Raw genomic sequence first — 13,511 nt, 5'->3', positions numbered from 1 at the left:
AAATAATTTAAAAAGACAAATTACAATAAAACGGTTTATTATCCAACTATCAGAAATTTCACAACATGCCAAGGAAGAGAGGAAGGAGCAATTAAATAATGAAAATTATAAAGGAGTTTAAAAAATATATAAAAATGAGAAATATAGCACTTCTGACAATCGCTGCGAGTGTGTGGGTTAAATTTGGAAAATCCGTGCTTCTCACATGGACAACTGTATGAGGCCGGCTCACGCGTCGGAAAACCTGATTTATTCGTGTACGCATCAGACGGAAAAACAAAAAATATCGTGTATCCACAAGCACTCCAATAAATAAATAGAATTGAAACGACACTTTGAAATGTTTTCCCGATGAAAATGAATAATAATAATAATAAGTTTAAAAAAAAAATGATAAAATGAAAATTTAATTTTATTATAACGAGTTTGTTTGAATTTCGTTTCTTCTGAGATGGCAGCAATGCGCGACGGGTAAGCTAGTATTCTATAAGTAAAAGTGTAAAAAAACTGCCAGCTACAAAGACCTAAATATGATACCAAGTGCTTGGAAATCCTGGGTTGAGGTCTAAACAACATAATGTGACAATCATTTTGGTTACTGTTATATTTTCATCTTTTAGCTTTTGCACATGTCACAGCAATGTAGCAGATTTCAGTTTACATATTTTTGCTCTATTTCTATTAATATTTTAAAATATTCAAATTTCAAAACATTACTTGACAAAGGTCATTAAATATGATCTAAAATGTTAGTTTTTTTCAGTTTAATAAACTTTTTTGCTGCTGCACAAGGTTGTGTGTAGATGATTGATTGAATAACTGAAATAAATTGAACACTAGTTTTTGATTGAAAAAAAAAATCCTATTTGGTAATTGTTTGATATTCATTCATATATCTTCAATTCTAAGAGGCATTGTGATTTTAAAACCAAATTATGGAGGGACACAATATTAAACTTTGTTGGGTAACAAGTTAAAAAATTATAAAATACATAATGGTTGATGGCTTTATTTCCATTCTGCATATAGGCAGTAATAATTCTTCTTTGAAGCATCATAATATTGGTTAAAGACATTTTAAAATTACCAGAAAAGTTCATTTAAAGTGTAGTGACTAATGAGCAGCATTGTTGAAGATGATATCTATGCATAACACATTGCATAATCTACTCAATGACTGCTGATTTTTGGTTTGGACTGCATATGTAAAATGCAATTGTCAGCGTTTTTAACACAAAAATGCATAAGATAATGAATGCATCTTAGAATCAAAGAAATAACAAAAATTGAATACTTATTCAACAGATTAATTTTAAAAATCTATACACAAAAAATATTTAAATATCTAAATAACCAATAAAATATTTTTGAATGGGCCTACTTGTGTTCAGAATTAAGAGATTTACAACTCAAAATTCCAAATTATTTTTATTAAAAACTTTAATAAAATAAATAAAATATACAATAAAAATTACTAGTAATTTTTTATCATTAATAATAATAATAATATAAATTAAGAATAGAGCATTTAAAATGAATTTTAAGTAGAATAAAGCAAAGCATTTTAAAAGCAAAATTTTTTATAGAAAAATCTTTATTTTAGAAATAAATGAATTTTTTTTAAATTAGTAAGTAAAAAAAACAAATTAACTTACTACTTTTAAAAATAAATTTATTTAAGAACAGTCCTACCAGTACAAAAATATAGAAAGACAGACCCCAGAGCTTTGTGTACCTGGCAAATTGTTGACATAACAGCCGTCCACTAGCAAATGCCCATCCAAGGGGTCACACATGGGAGGTAAAGGTCCTGAATAGGTCATGCTGGCCCTTACATATCTCCACAGGCCGCCTGGTAGAGAAGTAGCCAAGGTGGACCTGTGGTCAGTAAGTAATAACAACCAACTATTTCTACTAACCTGGAAGATTATTTACGTAGCCACCATCCAGCAATAGATGTCCATCCAGTGGATCACATAAAGGTGGCATGTAGCCAGATAAGGACATACTTGCACGGATGTATCGCCACAATGATCCTGAAAACCATATACACAACAACCGTAACCAGAAATGAAACTGGCTGTATAGAGACTCAGCAATTTCAGGTGCAAGTATTTTCCACTTTAACATATTGATCACTTCATAATTTCTGAGGTATATTCTTTATAAAGCTATATTTTTAATTTTTAAGATTAAATAAAGTGGTCATCAAGTTTTAAAAAGCTTGGTATAGCTTTCTGAAACTTAGCTTTTGATCAAATAATTCTGTACATTTAAATTTAAGCAAATGTCATGTACTTAACTTCAAAGCATATGAAATTCTTGTATAGGAATTCTTAATATGTAAGATTTCAATAATCAATATGCTAATACTTAGAATAAATTATATTAACTACCAAATATATTGTTAGATTTTGTAAAATATTTTAAAATTTTATTTGCAATAATGTCTAAGGAAATTAAATGAATAAAATAAACACACTATTAGTAAACTCTTCATAAAACCAAAATATCTAAGTTAAATTTTATTGCAAACCTTAATAAGATAACACTTAAATATTACCATGCAATGATAAAATCTAACAAAAATCTTACTCTAGAACACTAAAAAGTTATAATGCCATTAATTACCAATAAGCTTCTTATAACTAACTTATAAACAAATCAAACCAATACACCAGAAAAAATAATTATTAAAATCACTAAACACATTTGACTGCTGAGACATTTATTTCCTTATACACTAAATGTTAGTGTATAAGGAAAATTAAGTGTGTCTCAGTAGTCAAAAGATGTTTAGTGACGATTTTAGTAACTAATGTACTTATATTTAAAATGCTAATTATATTTTTTCTTGGAAATATTCTATTCTTATGAATAAATTAGGAAAAAACAAAATTTGCTTACGGCTTCTAGAAGTTAGATTTATTAGAGAGGTTGAGGCCGAAGTTTTAAATGCGAAAACCTATATTGGACATTCAACACCACTTTCCTGCAAGCCTAGAAGTTTGACAACGGTGTTTGGAATGTCGAGCATGATTCCACTGACTCTCCAAACACCATTGTCAAACTTCTAGGCTTACAGGAAAGTGGCGCTGAATGTCCGACGTACACATTTTCGCATTTAAAACTTTGGCCTCAACCTTGCTATTGTTGGCTAAGACAATTTTCATAATTAATCTACAATTTCAATTTGAATTACAGTTATAAAGAAATCATTCTAAGTTAATTTTGGAATAATTCTCGTTTTATTTTTTCTAATGTAATTCATATTTTTTTTTTATTAGTTTAAAATTTTTATTTCTCAAGTTTATAGTTGTGATTGTGTAATTCAAATTATCAGTAATGCTATTTATTCAAAATTTTTACATAAAAAATATAGAATTAATTATTTAATCAAGATGAACAAAACCAATTTCCAGCAGAAAAATTATGAGAAAGACTTCTCATAATTTTTTTCTGGAAATTGGTTTTGTTTGCCTTGTTTATTAAGTATACCCAAGTTGTCTTGTTGATAATTCTAATTCTCTTTAAGAAAGGAAGAATGACCTCCCAAAAATCAACACACTTGAATGGAAGAATCTGTTTTGATATTATTACTGTTTTTAATTGTTGGATATCAAAAATCTTGTAAATTTAGTTGCTGGCTAGCACTTTCAATAATTCTTTAAATAAGAAATACAAAAAATAGGTTATTTCACAACTTTAATCATTTCATGGGTTTCAACTAGGAATTGCAATTGCTGGATCCCCCTATCCAGCAATCCAACTGGATCCAGTGCATTCTTCGGCCTGCTGGATCCAGCACTGCGGATCTGCAAAAACTCAATTAACTTTCTAAATAATGGCGCAAAAGTCAATGTTGTCAGTGTTGCCGCTTTGCTACGTGTGCTATCGCTTGGCGGCAAGAGCGACATTGACATTCAGTGCGGAATGTGCTACACCCCCTTTCTACACCACACCGCCCACCCTTTTACCTCTGTTGATCTAATTGCCAGTTGACTTTCTGCTCTCACTGAATAAAGTGTCTTCGCATTAAATAAAACAAGTAACCCCTCTCCTAGTCCTGGTGCATAATTCTAATGTATGGTCGGTTGTGATGTCAATGAATCACATGATGGAACAATCGCAGTTTAAGCCTATGGGGAGCTGCAGCCTCGCTTCGCTTGCTGCTTCGACTGCACTATGCGCCGCTTTCATGGCTTGTCCATGAAACCTAAACTATCCTTCCGGGAGATGACTGTCACTAGCTAATAGAAAATCTTTTATTTCAGCTCAATCGATATTTTACTGGAGATGAAAAATAAGAAAGTTATCATACTTTTTTCCAGCAATTGTGCGATGATCAGGAGTCGTGTCGCTCTCTTCACTAAGCCTATCATGTGTTTAACAGGCAGTCTGGCAGATATTGATATCATAGGATTTCCTCCATATTCTTGTGATAAAACATTAGCGAGGTTGAGGCCGAAGTTTTAAACACGAAAACGTGTATGTCGGATGTTCAGCGCCGCTTTCCTGTAAGCTAGAAGTTTGACAATGGTTTTTGGATAGTCAGTGAAATCTGCAAAGCATATGCAAAGCAGGGTTAATTAAAAGATGAGTACCTCAAGCCAGTAGCATTTATTGCTACAGGTTAGAGGGAGTGCTCCACTAAATGTGAATGTGAAGTCAGTGGAATCATGTTCAACATTCAAAACACCATTGTCAAACTTTTAGGCTTACAGGAAAGTGACGCTGAATGTTCGCGTTTAAAACTTCGACCTCAACCTTGCTAATATCTAATGTAACAGTAAATGAAGATTTAGATTCATCTCTCCATATTGCATGTTTACCAAAGAATCGACTATTAGGAATTCTGGATGAAATCAGTGAGGTTATTAGAGAACAATGTGTTTTAGGAATATAGTTCTTTTATCTGTTTGGGAGATTTCACCATTGTAATCACATGCAAATATCTTATCTATGAATAATCTGTTATATCATAACTTAACAATCTTGGCTTCTTTTGAACACATTTCTTTACCATATAGCAATAATTTGTTTCTGATAAGTCTGGTATTCCTCAAATAGTCATCATTAATGAATATATTTGAATCTTTTAAATTACTGATATTTTTATGAATTTTTAATTTATCTTTGAAATTAAACAACTCACAAATAATCAGTCTTTTTGTATTTGGTTTAAATTTTCCAACTCTAAAAGCATGTTTAATATTCACAGCTGCAATCTTTAAATTATTGTTTAAAAGTTTTTGAACCTTAACTGAACAATCGTCCATTTTATCATTATGTTCTAAACCTAAGATGAAAATGTTGTTCTTTCTTTATCTTCTAGTTTTATTAACTTTTCGTGGAGTTTATTGCATATTTTGTCTATTTCTGTATTTGATTTGGCATTTTTAACAGCCTTTTTCTCTATCGGCTTCAAGAGCAGAGTCTAGTGTCACCATCTACCAATGCTGTATCTATATTCTCAATCCACGCTTGCATTCTACCTAAATGTTCTAAAAGTACTTGTAGTTTACTATTTGAAGAAGATGAATTCCCTCTTCAACATTAATCTCCTTTTTGGCACTTATCCAAGACATTTTCCTCACTTCCGATTCATTTTTGTACATTTCATGGTGATTGTCTTGAGATAGTGGTAAAAAAAGTTTTCCTTTTCTGAGCCTAAAACTCTGACATTTTTCAAAGACAAAAGAAAAATCAGTCAAATCACTAGAGCACAAAAATTTTCACACCAGCAACATGAGAGTCAGACAACACTCCCCTTTTTAATTATTAAGAATAACAACTGCAAATCTGAACATGCATGAAGTCAATTCTTCTGATTTATATCAGCATGTGTTATTTTCATATCTAATACATTTCAAATATTAGGGCAATTTAGTGTTCTAAAGTGCTTATGTTAATAAATATAATATATGAAGTAAATCTTAAAATAACCAGTCTAAAATTAGTTTTTATAAGACTAAAAACTAGTTTATCCACTTGAGTACTTAAAGTTTCATTTAAATTTCAGAATTTAAAAGAATTAACAACATTAAACTAATTAAATAAATTCTATTAGATGGCACACCACTTTAACAGAATATTTGTTAATTCTTTTAAAATTATAACATTCAAACAGCAAAACAATTTTTATATTAGGGTGAGATAGTTTTTGATTTACTTTGTTCCTTATTTTTAAAACGAAGAGCAGAGTAACAGTATTATTGACTTCATGTGATGGAATTTTATTTATATTATCTGTAAAAAGTTACATCTTGTGAATCACTGCATTTGGAGTCTTGCCTTCTTCAGTATATTTAACTCAAACTTCAGGAAGAAATCATTTCAAGATAATTTTTCATATAATGAAAGTTTNTTTTCCGGTTAAGACTTAATCCTCTCCCTCTCCCCCCCGCGTTGGAATTTCGAAAAATCCTTTCTTAGTGTGCGTTTCCATGACGTACCCTAATTGTGTACCAAGTTTCACCTCTTTAGGTTAAGCGGTTTGCTCTGGGCGATGATGAATCAGTGAATGAATGAATGAGTCAGTCAGGACAAGCAATTTTATATATTTAGATAACAAAATTAACCATAAAATTTGAGTCATAAATTTATTTTCAAAATATAATAAAAATTACTACCTAATATAAGTACCAGTAACACTTCACTAGACAGAAATTTTGATGCAGTAAATAATTTGATTTAACTTCAAAATTTAAAAAAAATCTGAAAGCTTTGAGATTAAGAATACTTTGCCATTTTTTGATTGATGAAACTTAAATATTGTGTTGACTTCTTTCCCTAAAGGGTTCATTCAAATAGGAAGTCACTAATTTTAAATCCTTTTTTATGAGTATCTACCTCTTTCCATCACATTTTGTTACCAAGTTTTAGACACCCTCCACACTGATGTCATACTTGATCAACCACCCCAATATTAAAATCAAGCTTTTTTTGTAAAAAACAGATTTAAAGTACATTATTTGTATTTTTTACCAAGGCAAGGCTAATTAAAAAACACAAAATTTACTGATTTACTATAGAAGAGTCTGATGACATTGTACTATAACTACATTTAATATGATATGCTCTAGTTTATCTTTCAGTGGTATCTTTAAACCTTTACAGATACAGTTTAGTTGTTGCCATCATCTTTTCATATTAAAAGTTCTATTAGTGTACTTCTAATAGAGCATATTTAGTACAGTGTTTCTACTAAACTGCAACTATTAAATAAGCAAGATCTTGCCATATAATCACTGATCAAAATATTTCTGCCTAATAATTTTGGTAATAAAAATTATTTCGAATAGAAAAATTTTTGAAAATCTTTATCATGCTAACATCTCTCCCCTACCCTGTAACAAAATTTTTACATATTCCCTCCTCAGTACAGACATTATATTTAAATGATCCCTAATCAGACTAACAATCTCTGAAAAAATTTACCAGAGCAGCACAGAAGTTTGCCTTTTTGAAACAAAGATAAACTTACCTGAGAAACAATACTTCTACTTGTGTTTTAAGCATTGCATAATTCGACAAATTTGAACTGCAAATTTTGAATAGCAGAATTTAGAATCCAAATTTGTCAGATACAAACAACTATTAAATGCATTACATATATTTCTGTTTTATTTTTTGAGAAAGCATAAGTGGATTTTACTACAATTTTTTAAAAAAATTTTGTAGTTTGAAGTATGATTTAGAGCAGTGTTTTTCAACCTGTGGGTCGCGACCCACCTGGGGGTTGCAAAGCCTTACACGGGGGGATTGCAGGTAAAAGAAAAAGACAAGTATTTGCAGGTCCTACACTACATTAAAAAAACTACAATTTCAGTGAGAAGGCTGTACCTGTTTATTTTACAGTACAATTGGTTTTTTGATCAATATTTAGGTCTCAACCATGGGTGTAGCCAGGGAGGAACCTGGGCCCAGAAAATCATTGCAAATCAGCTCAACACTTTTTCGGTTAAGTTGTAGTCGTACGCTATATGTTGTATGTATTAAGTTAAGTTAGTTTAGTTCTTTCCTGCTATCCTTTGTTCTATTATTCTATCTCCTTCTAGAACTTTCCTATCTTAATCCCTGTCCCTTGGGTGGGATGACCACTTCCGGGAAACGGAAGAACAAAGGAGTTCGAATTACCCCGAGGACACGAGTAACGGACAAAAGGCATTCGAGGACGGAACTGCGAGAGGTGCAGACGTGAAGAGTGGAGACTTGAGAGTTGCTTAAACCACGAACTGAGGTACTGGAAAGATTGAGAAAGAAGTTTCCGTCCAGCGATAGCGGCAAAAGAATTTAGAAGAATAAGGATCGTAATACAGGATAGGAAGACGACGACAACTCGAGTTAGAAGTCATCGTGTGGCGTCCCACCCGACAGCACGTATAAGTCGAACATACCAACAAAAAAATCCCGGGTATTTCTTTGTCTATCATATATATTCCGCTTTCATCCTCCTACTTCTATTTATCTCTTCCACTAATATTAAGTTAGTATGTAAGTTAGTTATTAAGGTCGGGCCCTTTTATGTGATCGTGATTGGAAACGGTACAGTACGTGTAAATTGAAATATTGTAATAGTAGTAATATCATATACCATTTGTGTTAATAGTGACGTTGGAATCTATAAATAAAAATAAAATTTTTTTTTCGCAAAATTATTTCATTGTAAAAATCTTAATTTTGCTCACATACATCACAATGGCGTCCGCGACAGGATTCCAACAATAGTCACATTTACTGCTACAAGGTCAAATTGTATTCTTATTGTACGTTTCCGTTATTATATTATTAAATATATATATATTTCGACCATGACATCCGGAGATGACCACGCTGAAAGTACGACGATGTCGTACCAAATGGTTGCGACAAATCCCCCTCTTATTGTTACCGGATTCTTGGGGATGATTCCCCAATATTCGAATTCCCCCAGTGATTCTGTCAATGTTCAACAATTCTTCCACACTGTGGAAAACGCGTCTAGGCTCGCTGGGTGGCAGGATGAAGTGAAAGTAGCTGTTCTCCAGGCAAAACTAAAAGGGGAACCTCTAGCCACCTTTTTCTGCCTGTTGGAACAATACCCGTCGTCATACCAAGACATTAAACGCGACCTCATAAAATGTTTCACGAGAAAGTCACCGAGAGAGAAAGCTGCCATAGATTTACTTATGAACATTAAACAAAATAACAACGAATCTGTTATGGACTTCATAGTTCGCACAAGAACTCTTTTAGCACGTGCTGTAAAGGGCAGCAAGAATATAGCCAGTCTATGTGATGATGTTGTATTAGAAAGATTTGTGAAGGGGTTAAACGGTAGGGTCAAGGGTAATGTTTTGAGACGCAGCCCTAAAACTCTGGACGAAGCTTTTGAGTTTGCGGAGGCTGAAGAACAGGTTGAGTTGGAATGTGGTGACGTGGGAGACAGGAAGGGTATAAATATCGTGACCCAGCAATCATCCGATAATTCAGGCCATCCCAACGAGATATCATCGGTCGTCGCTAATAAACCCGAAGACGATCAGATAAAGACCCTGGCAGCCGAAGTTAAGGCATTAACGGACTCAGTTAATCAACTATTAAGTATACACGAAAAGCCCATCAGAACCCAAAGGAGGGCATGCTTCGTATGTGGGGACCTCAATCACTTTGCTAGGAGTTGCCCCAAACGACGAAGGGATGCGTTAAACTAATAAGGGGTCATGATGAGGACCAGTGTCATGTCCCCGACGTTGTTATAAAACTGACTCCGGAGGTGATCATATCTGAAAGAGGTCTTCCTATTATTAAAGGCGACTTCTCCGGGGTTGAGACCGTGTTCCTAATCGACACTGGGGCTGAAAAATCTTTGTACCACCTGGCCACTTTAAATAAAATGCCCACCAGTGTCTTGGAAAGGGCTAAACTAGAGGCAGCAAGTTTTGGGATTAGAGGAATTAGCGGGACGGTACAAACTTGCGAATACATATTCCATGCGACTATAGAATACAGCGGTAAGTCTGTCCCAAACACTATAGCTTGTATGTGTTTCCCCGACCACCTCGAGTATGACGGTATCTTGGGTGTCGATGTCCTTAGTGAATTTCCTAACCTATTTGGTGAAATTAAAAAGTCCCTCTTAAGCACCCCCCCCCCTTCTGAGAAAGGGATCGACTTCAACTCTTAACTATTCCTTTTTCGCGCCGATAGAATTACAGGGTTTGGAAAGTTTGGAGAAACATATCAGGGATAGATTATATAGCATATTCGCCAAATACCCGAAGTGTTTTGCTACATCGATTAGCGAACTTAAAGGCTCTTTGCATTTTTCACACAAGCCGACTGTGGAAACCCGTCAACCCATTAATACACGGCAGTATCGCATTCCTGAGTGTTATTTGAAGGAGCTTAAAAAACTCATATCCTCATATTTAGAAGCTGGGATCATAGAGGAAAGCTCCTCCGCTTGGAATTCTCCCATTCACATCATCGAGAAAGCCTCAGGTGAATTACGTATGACTCTGGACCTTAGACGCATAAATGAGATCACCCAGTCCCAAGAATTCCCTTTAGCACGGGTTGATGAGATATTAAGCAAATTTCACGGGAGTCAATATTTCTCGGTCCTGGATTTAAAATCTGGATATTTCCAGATTCCCCTTGACCCGTCAATAAGACATGTTTATGCATTCTCTACTCCCTGGGGTAAATATCAAATGTGCCGTTTACCCCAAGGGGCCAAGAACAGCGGGAGGTTCTTTCAATATGTGATGTCCAGTCTTTTAGGACAATTTATTGGCATAAACTGTTTCGTATTCCAGGATGATATAGTCCTGTTTTCTAGGACGATTGACGAACACCTCGAACTCCTGGATAAAGTCCTGAGCATACTGTCTAGCGCTAACCTGAAATTACACCCACGCAAGAGTAAACTTATAATGGGTGAAGTGCGTTATTTAGGACATCTTATTAATAAGGATGGTGTCCTTCCTGATCCTGATAATGTACAAGCTATTCGTAATCTGAGTCACCCCAAGAACGTGAAGGAAGTGAGAGGGTTCCTGGGCATGGTTGGTTTTTTTAGAAATTTTATTCCAAATTTCGCTGAAATGGCTCTACCATTGACGGAGCTGACTAAAAGTAAACAGAAATTTATTTGGGATCAGAATTGCCAAGCTAGTTTCGAGAAGTTCAAGGCAGTTCTTACAAACCCACCATTACTTTCTCACCCAAATTTTTCGGACCCTTTTCACTTATATACTGATGCCTCTGATAGGTGCGCCGGTGCTGTTCTTGGCCAAATGAGAGACAATAACTTTGTTCCAGTTGGTTACTTTAGTAGGAAGTTCCGTGGCGCTGAATTGAATTATGCGACGATCGAAAAGGAATGCTTATCCATCATCCTCGCTTTACGTCATTTCAAGCCCATTATACTGGGTCATGGTCTTAGAATTTATTCGGACCACAAACCCTTAATTTATTTAAAGGATATGCAAAATCACAATAAACGCTTGATGCGTTGGTCTATGGAACTATCCGATTATGACCTTAGTATTTCTCACGTTAAAGGGAAGCAAAATCCCATGGCTGATTTATTATCACGCCCTATGGAAATAGAAAATCCTTCCAAACTTGAAGATTATAATCTTAACACTGTAAGCAACGATTTCTGGAGGCGGATAGTCGATTCTCAGGGAAGAGATGAGTTCCTGAGTAAGTTAACATATAATCGCGTAAATAGAGACAGTAGCACTCCATTACATGACACAGGTATTCAACCTGAATATCAATTGGAGGGTGGGGTCCTTGTTCATGTTAAACCCGGGCGTTACGGGTTGCGCCAGTGGAAGCGAACATGTGTCGGGAAGGATATGATTGATGAGGTAATAAAGGCGTTCCAAACCTCCCCCCTTGCTGGGCATTTAGGTGCCGAGAAGACCCACGATCTCATAGACCGTCATTACCATATTAGGAACCTCCCATCTCACGTGAAGCGTTATATAAAAACCTGCGTTACCTGTCAAAAACATAACTTGCACCGTACCCGCGCTCCATTCCAAGAAACGGAAACCGCTGACTTTCCGTTTCAGAAGATCGCTATGGATATCATTGGTCCCCTTAACATCACTCCGAGGGGAAATAGGTATCTTCTTTCGATCATCGATATATATACTAGGTACGCTGAGGTCTGCCCCATGAGTAATCAATCCGCAACAACCGTTGCCGAAGCATTATTCGAACGTGTCGTTTGCCGTTATGGCTGCCCTGAGGTGGTCGTGTCTGATCGTGGTGGAAATTTTACCTCGCGGGTATTCCAGGAAGCTTGTGAAACTTTAAAAATCAAACATAATCTCACCACCGCTTATCGTCCCTGTGCCAACTCCGTATGCGAGAGGTTCAATAAATCCATTTGTGGTGTGATATCTCGTATTTCTGGAGGGAACAATAGAGATTGGGATATATTTGTCCCCCCAGCCCTCTTTTCTTACAATAATGCGTCTCACGCCTCCACAGGTGAATCGCCTGCTTTTCTTTTATATGGTTTCGACCCACGTTTCCCATGGGCTTTTCCGAGCGATATGGAGACTAACGTAACGAGTGACGGATCTCATAACGAGTGGAGAGAGAAGTTAAAGTGCATCCGTGAGGTATCTTATGAGTTAGGGAGACATAAAAATAGGTGTAATCGTAACCGCATTAATAATAACCGTAAGATCAGTGAATGGGAGAGCGGACAGCGCGTATGGCTACTCCGTAAGGGGAACGGAAGGAGGTTTGGGAAGTTTTCCGCCAAGTATCTTGGCCCCTTCCGCATTGTCCGGATGCTTGGACCCGTCACAGCCGAGATCGAAGGTAATTCCCCTAATAGCCGTATGGTCGTTCATACCGACCGCTTAAAACCCTGTTACACCCCGTTGCATTTTACTAAGCAGCCGAGGACATGGAGAAGAAAGGCTCTGTCGGGTTGATCCCAACTTACCGATTAAAGTAAATCGATCGACATAACGTAAAAACATGACACTTTTATTAACTAGCAGGTTAAATTCTAACTCCATCTTACAATGTTTTTTTAACGAGCGGTATCACAGTTCGTGGAACGTAGCGCAAGGTCGACTGGTCGTCTCGGCAGCTAGTCCAGAAGTAGTTCATCGGCTAACGCTCCGGGCAAATTACCGCTCTACAGAAAATGTTGACTATTTAGTTCGCGATAGAAAGTAGTTCGCGACCGCAACAGTAGTCCCCCGCCAGCGATAGCGAGATATTTACAAATACCTGGGGTTAAATTTTACACAACGACCTGCGCGTGTGACAGTTTTCTGTTGCTGTGGCGAAGCTTCTGCTGGGGGTACCGTTGTTGTTGCCCCTGTTGTTGCTGTTTCTGCTGAAGCTGTTGTTGATGTAGATGGGGAGAACGTTGAGTCATCCGCACATATGTATGCGGGTTTGAGTCTATCGATGTTGACAGTGATATGACGCTTTTTTACTTCCAGTTTGAAGTTTTTGGGTCCACGCTTTAACACACGGTATGG

Source organism: Centruroides sculpturatus, unplaced genomic scaffold (assembly GCF_000671375.1).
Source record: "Centruroides sculpturatus isolate CEXI.00-Female unplaced genomic scaffold, Cexi_2.0 scaffold779, whole genome shotgun sequence".
NCBI classification, from domain to species: domain Eukaryota; kingdom Metazoa; phylum Arthropoda; class Arachnida; order Scorpiones; family Buthidae; genus Centruroides; species Centruroides sculpturatus.
Note: the sequence above shows the minus strand (reverse complement) of the source record.